Below are 10,502 nucleotides of genomic sequence, written 5' to 3' on the forward strand. Positions count from 1 at the left end.
TTCCTCTTGAAATAGCCACAAGCAGAGACTGAGTAATACACATTCATTGGAAAGGTGTGCCAAGCTTCCAAAAAACTACTGGTTTTCTGAATACTCTGCAAATTTTTTTTCATCTGATCTTGATGATCTCTGTGGTAATGATCAGTTCACTAAGTCCACTTAGCTGCCCCTTATTCACCATGTTAGGATGAAGCGTTCGTTACCAGTAACAGTTTGAGATTTTGCTTTCACTCTATTTCCTCCTATATAGATAGATGTGTTTGGAAGTCTAAATCAAACACGGTTTGTGCTAGCTCCTTGAAACTTGACAAAATAAAGTAGGTCTAAGTTCTGGCTCTGTGGTTTGTTTCCTCTTGAAATAGCCACAAGCAGAGACTGTGTAAAACACATTCATTGAAAAGGTGTGCCAAGCTTCCAAAAAACTACTGGTTTTCTGAATACTTGGCAAATTTTTTTTCATCCGATCTTGATGATCCCTGTGGAAATGATCAGTTCACTAAGTCCACTTAGCTGCCCAATATTCGCTCTTCTAGGATGAAGCATTAGTTACCAATAACAGTTTGAGATTTTAGGTTTAACTCTATTTCCTCCTATATAGATAGATGTGTTTGGAAGTCTAAATCAAACACGGTTTGGTCGAGCTCCTTGAAACTTGACAAAATAAAGTAGTTCTAAGTTCTATCTTTGTGTTTTTTTTCCTCTTGAAATAGCCGCAAGCAGAGACTGCGTAAAACACATTCATTGGAAAGGTGTGCCAAGCTTCCAAAAAACTACTGGTTTTCTGAATACTCTTCCAAATTTTTCATCCAATCTTGATGATCTCTGTGGTAATGATCAGTTCACTAAATCCACTTAGCTGCCCAATATTCACTCTTCTATCATGAAGCGTTCATTACCAGTAACAGTTTGAGTTTTTAGGTTTCACTCTATTCCTCCTATATAGATGGATGTGTTTGGAAGTCAAAATCAAACACGGTTTGTGCTAGCTCCTTGAAACTTGACAAAATACAGTAGTTCTAAGTTCTGTCTTTGTGGATTGTTTCCTCTTGAAATAGCAACAATCAGAGACAGCGTAAAACACATTCATTGGAAAGGTGTGCCAAGCTTCCAAAAAACTACTGGTTTTCTGAATACTCGGCACATTTTTTTTCATCCGATCTTGATGATCTCTGTGCTAATGATCAGTTCACTAAGTCCACTTAGCTGCTCAATATTCACTCTTCTAGGATGAAGCGTTCGTTACCAGTAAAAGTTTGAGTTTTTAGGTTTCACTCTATTTCCTCCTATATAGATAGATGTGTTTGGAAATCTAAATAAAACACGGTTTGTGCTAGCTCCTTGAAACTTGACAAAATAAAGTAGTTCTAAGTTCTGCCTCTGTGGTTTGTTTCCTCTTGAAATAGCCACAAGCAGAGACTGTGTAAAACACATTCATTGGAAATGTGTGCGAAGCTTCCAAAAAAACTACTGGTTTTCTGAATCCTCGGCAAATTTTTTTTCATCCGATCTTGATGATCTCTGTGGTAATGATCAGTTTACTGAGTCCACTTAGCTGCCCAATATTCACTCTTCTAGGATGAAGCGTTCATTACCAGTAACAGTTTGAGTTTTTAGATTTCACTCTATTTCCTCCTATATAGATAGATGTGTTTGGAAGTCTAAATCAAACACGGTTTGAGCTAGCTCCTTGAAACTTGACAAAATAAAGTAGTTCTAAGTTATGTCTTGTGGTTTCTTTCCTCTTGAAATAGCCACAAGCAGAGACTGCGTAAAACACATTCATTGGAAAGGTGTGCCAAGCTTCCAAAAAACTACTGGTTTTCTGAATACTCTGCAAATTTTTTTTCATCTGATCTTGATGATCTCTGTGGTAATGATCAGTTCACTAAGTCCACTTAGCTGCCCCTTATTCACCATGTTAGGATGAAGCGTTCGTTACCAGTAACAGTTTGAGATTTTGCTTTCACTCTATTTCCTCCTATATAGATAGATGTGTTTGGAAGTCTAAATCAAACACGGTTTGTGCTAGCTCCTTGAAACTTGACAAAATAAAGTAGGTCTAAGTTCTGGCTCTGTGGTTTGTTTCCTCTTGAAATAGCCACAAGCAGAGACTGTGTAAAACACATTCATTGAAAAGGTGTGCCAAGCTTCCAAAAAACTACTGGTTTTCTGAATACTTGGCAAATTTTTTTTCATCCGATCTTGATGATCTCTGTGGAAATGATCAGTTCACTAAGTCCACTTAGCTGCCCAATATTCGCTCTTCTAGGATGAAGCATTAGTTACCAATAACAGTTTGAGATTTTAGGTTTAACTCTATTTCCTCCTATATAGATAGATGTGTTTGGAAGTCTAAATCAAACACGGTTTGTTCGAGCTCTTTGAAACTTGACAAAATAAAGTAGTTCTAAGTTCTATCTTTGTGGTTTTTTTCCTCTTGAAATAGCCTCAAGCAGAGACTGCGTAAAACACATTCATTGGAAAGGTGTGCCAAGCTTCCAAAAAACTACTGGTTTTCTGAATACTCTTCCAAATTTTTCATGCAATCTTGATGATCTCTGTGGTAATGATCAGTTCACTAAATCCACTTAGCTGCCCAATATTCACTCTTCTATCATGAAGCGTTCATTACCAGTAACAGTTTGAGTTTTTAGGTTTCACTCTATTCCTCCTATATAGATGGATGTGTTTGGAAGTCGAAATCAAACACGGTTTGTGCTAGCTCCTTGAAACTTGACAAAATACAGTAGTTCTAAGTTCTGTCTTTGTGGATTGTTTCATCTTGAAATAGCAACAATCAGAGACAGCGTAAAACACATTGATTGGAAAGGTGTGCCAAGCTTCCAAAAAACTACTGGTTTTCTGAATACTCGGCACATTTTTTTTCATCCGATCTTGATGATCTATGTCCTAATGATCAGTTCACTAAGTCCACTTAGCTGCCCCATATTCACTCTTCTATCATGAAGCGTTCATTACCAGTAACAGTTTGAGTTTTTAGGTTTCACTCTATTCCTCCTATATAGATGGATGTGTTTGGAAGTCTAAATCAAACACGGTTTGTGCTAGCTCCTTGAAACTTGACAAAATACTGTAGTTCTAAGTTCTGCCTTTGTGGATTGTTTCACCTTGAAATAGCAACAAGCAGAGACAGCGTGAAACACATTCATTGGAAAGGTGTGCCCAGCTTCCAAAAAACTACTGGTTTTCTTAATACTCGGCACAATTTTTTTCATCGAACTTGATGATCTCTGTGCTAATGATCAGTTCACTAAGTCCACTTAGCTGCCCAATATTCACTCTTATAGAATGAATCGTTAGTTACCAATAACAGTTTGAGATTTAGGTCTCACTCTATTTCCTCCTATATAGATAGATGTGTTTGGAAGGCTAAATCAAACACGGTTTGTGCTAGCTCCTTGAATCTTGACAAAATAAAGTAGTTCTAAGTTCTGTCTTTGTGGTTTGTTTCCTCTTGAAATAGCCACAAGCGGAGACTGCTTAGTACACATTCATTGGAAAGGTGTGCCAAGCTTCCAAAAAACTACCTGTTTTCTGAATACTCGGCAAATTTTTTATCATCCGAACTTATGATCTCTGTGGTAATGATCAGTTCACTAAGTCCACTTAGCTGCCCAATATTCACTCTTCTAGGATGAAGCGTTCGTTACCAGTAACAGTTTGAGTTTCTAGGTTTCACTCTATTTCCTCCTATATAGATAGATGTGTTTGGAAGTCGAAATCAAACACGGTTTGTGCTAGCTCCTTGAAACTTGACAATATAAAGTAGTTCTAAGTTCTGTCTTTGTGGTTTGCTTCCTCTTGAAATAGCCACAAGCAGAGACTGCGTAAAACACATTCATTGGAAAGGTGTGCCAAGCTTCCAAAAAACTACTGGTTTCTGAATACTCGGCAAATTTTTTTCATCCGATCTTGATGATCTCTGTGGTAATGATCAGTTCACTAAGTCCACATAGCTGCCCAATATTCACTCTTCTATCATGAAGCATTCGTTACCAGTAACAGTTTCAGTTTTTAGGTTTCACTCTATTCCTCCTATATAGATAGATGTGTTTGGAAGTCGAATTCAAACACGGTTTGTGCTAGATCCTTGAAACTTGACAAAATAAAGTAGTTCTAAGTTCTGTCTTTGTGGATTGTTTCATCTTGAAATAGCAACAAGCAGAGACAGCGTAAAACACATTCATTATAAAGGTGTGCCAAGCTTCCAAAAAACTACTGGTTTTCTTAATACTCGGCACATTTTTTTTCATCCAATCTTGATGATCTCTGTGCTAATGATCAGTTCACTAAGTCCACTTAGCTGCTCAATATTCACTCTTCTAGGATGAAGCGTTCATTACCAGTAACAGTTTGATTTTTTATGTTTCACTCTATTTCCTCCTATATAGATAGATGTGTTTGGAAATCTAAATAAAACACGGTTTGTGCTAGCTCCTTGAAACTTGACAAAATAAAGTAGTTCTAAGTTCTGTGTTTGTGGTTTTTTTCCTCTTGAAATAGCCACAAGCAGAGACTGTGTAAAACACATTCATTGGAAAGGTGTGCCAAGCTTCCAAAGAACTACTGGTTTTCTGAATACATGGCAAATGTTTTTTCATCCGATCTTGATGATCTCTGTGGAAATGATCAGTTCACTAAGTCCACTGAGCTGCCCAATATTCACTCTTCTAAGATCAAGCGTTCGTTACCAGTAACAGTTTGAGTTTTTAGGTTTCACTCTATTTCCTCCTATATAGATAGATGTGTTTGGAAGACTAAATCAAACACGGTTTGTGCTAGCTCCTTGAAACTTGAGAAAATAAAGTAGTTGTAAGTTCTGTCTTTGTGGTTTGTTTCCTCTTGAAATAGCCAAAGCAGAGACTGCGTAAAACGCATGAATTTGAAAGGTGTGCCAATCTTCCAAAAAACTACTGGTTTTCTGTATACTCGGCAAATTTTTTTTCATCCGTACTTGATGAACTCTGTGCTAATGATCAATTCACTAAGTCCACTTAGCTGCCCAATATTCACTTTTCTAGGATGAAGCGTTTGTTACCAGTAACAGTTTGAGTTTTTAGGTTTCACTCTATTTCCTCCTATATAGATAGATGTGTTTGGAAGTCTAAATCAAACACGGTTTTTGCTAGCTACTTGAAACTTGACAAAATAAAGTAGTTCTAAGTTCTGTCTTTGTGGTTTGTTTCCTCTTGAAATAGACACAAGCAGAGACTGCGTAAAACACATTCATTTGAAAGGTGTGCCAAGCTTCCAATAAACTACTGGTTTTCTGAATACTCGGCAAATTTTTTTTTATCCGATCTTGATGATCTCTGTGGTAATGATCAGTTCACTAAGTCCACTTAGCTGCCCAATATTCACTCTTCTATCATGAAGCGTTCGTTACCTGTAACAGTTTGAGTTTTTAGGTTTCACTCTATTTCCTCCTATATAGATAGATGTGTTTGGAAGTCGAAATCAAACACGGTTTGTGCTAGCTCCTTGAAACGTGACAATATAAAGTAGTTCTAAGTTCTGTCTCTGTGGTTTGCTTCCTCTTGAAATAGCCACAAGCAGAGACTGTGTAAAACACATTCATTGGAAATGTGTGCCATGCTTCCAAAAAACTACTGGTTTTCTGAATACTCGGCAAATTTTTTTTCATCCGATCTTGATGATCTCTGTGGTAATGATCAGTTCACTAAGTCCACTTAGCTGCCCAATATTCACTCTTATAGAATGAATCGTTAGTTACCAATAACAGTTTGAGATTTAGGTCTCACTCTATTTCCTCCTATATAGATAGATGTGTTTGGAAGGCTAAATCAAACACGGTTTGTGCTACCTCCTTGAATCTTGACAAAATAAAGCAGTTCTAGGTTCTGTCTTTGTGGTTTGTTTCCTCTTGAAATAGCCACAAGCAGAGACTGCGTAAAACACATTCATTGGAAAGGTGTGCCAAGCTTCCAAAAAACTACTGGTTTTCTGAATACTCGGCAAATTTTTTTTCATCCGATCTTGATGATCTCTGTGGTAATGATCAGTTCACTAAGTCCACATAGCTGGCCAATATTCACTCTTCTATCATGAAGCATTCGTTACCAGTAACAGTTTGAGTTTTTAGGTTTCACTCTATTCCTCCTATATAGATAGATGTGTTTGGAAGTCGAAATCAAATACGGTTTGTGCTAGCTCCTTGAAACTTGACAATATAAAGTAGTTCTAAGTTCTGTCTTTGTGGTTTGTTTCCTCTTGAAATAGCCACAAGCAGAGACTGCGTAAAACACATTCATTGGAAAGGTGTGCCAAGCTTCCAAAAAACTACTGGTTTTCTTAATACTCGGCAAATTTTTTTTCATCCAATCTTGATGATCTCTGTGCTAATCATCAGTTCACTAAGTCCACTTAGCTGCTCAATATTCACTCTTCTAGGATGAAGCGTTCGTTACCAGTAACAGTTTGAGTTTTTAGGTTTCACTCTATTTCCTCCTATATAGATAGATGTGTTTGGAAATCTAAATAAAACACGGTTTGTGCTAGCTCCTTGAAACTTGACAAAATAAAGTAGTTCTAAGTTCTGCCTCTGTGGTTTGTTTCCTCTTGAAATAGCAACAAGCAGAGAGTGCATAAAACACATTCATTGGAAAAGTGTGCCAAGCTTCCAAAAAACTACTGGTTTTCTGAATACTCGGCAAATTTTTTTTCATCCGATCTTGATGATCTCTGTGGTAATGATCAGTTTACTGAGTCCACTTAGCTACCCAGTATTCACTCTTCTAGGATGAAGCGTTCGTTACCAGTAACAGTTTGAGTTTTTAGGTTTCACTCTATTTCCTCCTATATAGATAGATGTGTTTGGATGTCTAAATCAAACATGGTTTGTGCTAGCTCCTTGAAACTTGACAAAATAAAGTAGTTGTAAGTTCTGTCTTTGTGGTTTGTTTCCTCTTGAAATAGCCACAAGCAGAGACTGCATAAAACGCATGCATTGGAAAGGTGTGCCAATCTTCCAAAAAACTACTGGTTTTCTGTATACTCGGCAAATTTTTTTTCATCCGATCTTGATGATCTCTGTGCTAATGGTCAATTCACTAAGTCCACTTAGCTGCCCAATATTCACTCTTCTAAGATGAAGCGTTCGTTACCAGTAACAGTTTGAGTTTTTAGGTTTCACTCTATTTCCTCCTATATAGATAGATGTGTTTGGAAGTCTAAATCAAACACGGTTTGTGCTAGCTCCTTGAAACTTGACAAAATAAAGTAGTTGTAAGTTCTGTCTTTGTGGTTGTTTTCTCTTGAAATAGCCACAAGCAGAGACTGCGTAAAACGCATGCATTGGAAAGGTGTACCAATCTTCCAAAAAACTGCTGGTTTTCTGAATACTCGGCAAATTTTTTTTCATCCGATCTTGATGATCTCTGTGGTAATGATCAGTTCACTAAGTCCACTTAGCTGCCCAATATTCACTCTTATAGAATGAATCGTTAGTTACCAATAACAGTTTGAGATTTAGGCCTCACTCTATTTCCTCCTATATAGATAGATGTGTTTGGAAGGCTAAATCAAACACGGTTTGTGCTACCTCCTTGAATCTTGACAAAATAAAGTAGTTCTATGTTCTGTCTTTGTGGTTTGTTTCCTCTTGAAATAGCCACAAGCAGAGACTGCGTAATACACATTCATTGGAAAGGTGTGCCAAGCTTCCAAAAAACTACTGGTTTTCTGAATACTCGGCAAATTTTTTTTCATCTGATCTTGATGATCTCTGTGGTAATGATCAGTTCACTAAGTCCACTTAGCTGCCCCTTATTCACCATTTTAGGATGAAGCGTTCGTTACCAGTAACAGTTTGAGTTTTTAGGTTTCACTCTATTTCCTCCTATATAGATAGATGTGTTTGGAAGTCGAAATCAAACACGGTTTGGGCTAGCTCCTTGAAACTTGACAATATAAAGTAGTTCTAAGTTCTGTCTTTGTGGTTTGTTTCCTCTTGAAATAGCCACAAGCAGAGACTGCGTAAAACACATTCATTGGAAAGGTGTGCCAAGCTTCCAAAAAACTACTGGTTTTCTGAACACTCGGCAAATTTTTTTTCATCCGATCTTGATGATCTCTGTGGTAATGATCAGTTCACTAAGTCCACATAGCTGCCCAATATTAACTCTTCTATCATGAAGCATTAGTTACCAGTAACAGTTTGAGTTTTTAGGTTTCACTCTATTCCTCCTATATAGATAGATGTGTTTGGAAGTCGAAATCAAACACGGTTTGTGCTAGCTCCTTGAAACTTGACAAAATAAAGTAGTTCTAAGTTCTGTCTTTGTGGATTGTTTCACCTTGAAATAGCAACAAGCAGAGACAGCGTAAAACACATTCATTGGAAAGGTGTGCCAATCTTCCAAAAAACTACTGGTTTTCTGAATACTCGGCAAATTTTTTTTCATCTGATCTTGTAGATCTCTGTGTTAATGATCAGTTCACTAAGTCCACTTAGCTGCCCAATATTCACTATTCTATAATGAAGCGTTTGTTACCAGTAACAGTTTGAGTTTTTAGGTTTCACTCTATTTCCTCCTATATAGATAGATGTGTTTGGAAGTCTAAATCAAACAAGGTTTGTGCTAGCTACTTGAAACATGACAAAATAAAGTAGTTCTAAGTTCTGTCTTTGTGGTTTGTTTCCGCTTGAAATAGCCACAAGCAGAGACTGCGTAAAACACATTCATTGGAAAGGTGTGCCAAGCTTCCAAAAAACTACTGGTTTTCTGAATATTCGGCAAATTTTTTTTCATCCGATCTTGAAGATCTCTGTGGTAATGATCAGTTTACTGAGTCCACTTAGCTGCCCAATATTCACTCTTCTAGGATGAAGCGTTCATTACCAGTAACAGTTTGAGTTTTTAGGTTTCACTCTATTTCCTCCTATATAGATACATGTGTTTGGAAGTCTAAATCAAACACGGTTTGAGCTAGCTCCTTGAAACTTGAGAAAATAAAGTAGTTGTAAGTTCTGTCTTTGTGGTTTGTTTCCTCTTGAAATAGCCACAAGCAGAGACTGCGTAAAACACATTCATTGGAAAGGTGTGCCAAGCTTCCAAAAAACTACTGGTTTTTTGAATACTCGGCAAATTTTTTTTCATCTGATCTTGATGATCTCTGTGGTAATGATCAGTTCACTAAGTCCACTTAGCTGCCCCTTATTCACCATTTTAGGATGAAGCGTTCGTTACCAGTAACAGTTTGAGTTTTTAGGTTTCACTCTATTTCCTCCTATATAGATAGATGTGTTTGGAAGTCTAAATCAAACACGGTTTGTGCTAGCTCCTTGAAACTTGACAAAATAAAGTAGTTGTAAGTTCTGTCTTTGTGGTTTGTTTCCTCTTGAAATAGCCACAAGCAGAGACTGCGTAAAACGCATGCATTGGAAAGTTGTGTCAATCTTCCAAAAAACTACTGGTTTTCTGAATACTCGGCAAATTTTTTTCATCCGATCTTGATGATCTCTGTGCTAATGATCAGTTCACTAAGTCCACTTAGCTGCCCAATATTCACTCTTCTAGGATGACGCGTTTGTTACCAGTAACAGTTTGAGTTTTTAGGTTTCACTCTATTTCCTCCTATATAGATAGATGTGTTTGGAAGTCTAAATCAAACACGGTTTGTGCTAGCTACTTGAAACTTCACAAAATAAAGTAGTTGTAAGTTCTGTCTTTGTGGTTTGTTTAATCTTGAAATAGCCACAAGCAGAGACTGCGTAAAACACATGCATTGGAAAGGTGTGCCAAGCTTCCAAAAAACTACTGGTTTTCTGAATATTCGGCAAATTTTTTTACATCCGATCTTGATGATCTCTGTGGTAATGATCAGTTTACTGAGTCCACTTAGCTGCCCAATATTCACTCTTCTAGGATGAAGCATTACTTACCAGTAACAGTTTGAGTTTTTAGGTTTCACTCTATTTCCTCCTATATAGATAGATGTGTTTGGAAGTCTAAATCAAACACGGTTTGAGCTACCTCCTTGAAACTTGACAAAATAAAGTAGTTCTAAGTTTTGTCTTTGTGGTTTGTTTCCTCTTGAAATAGCCACAAGCAGAGACTGCGTAAAACACATTCATTGGAAAGGTGTGCCAAGCTTCCAAAAAACTACTGGTTTTCTGAATACTCTGCAAATTTTTTTTTCATCTGATCTTGATGATCTCTGTGGTAATGATCAGTTCACTAAATCCACTTAGCTGCCCCTTATTCACCATTTTAGGATGAAGCGTTCGTTACCAGTAACAGTTTGAGTTTTTTGGTTTCACTCTATTTCCTCCTATATAGATAGATGTGTTTGGAAGTCTAAATCAAACACGGTTTGTGCTAGCTCCTTGAAACTTGACAAAATAAAGTAGGTCTAAGTTCTGTCTCTGTGGTTTGTTTGATCTTGAAATAGCCACAAGCAGAGATTGTGTAAAACAAATTCATTGAAAAGGTGTGCCAAGCTTCCTAAAAACTACTGGT

This window comes from Callospermophilus lateralis, chromosome 13 (assembly GCF_048772815.1).
Source record: "Callospermophilus lateralis isolate mCalLat2 chromosome 13, mCalLat2.hap1, whole genome shotgun sequence".
NCBI lineage: Eukaryota > Metazoa > Chordata > Mammalia > Rodentia > Sciuridae > Callospermophilus > Callospermophilus lateralis.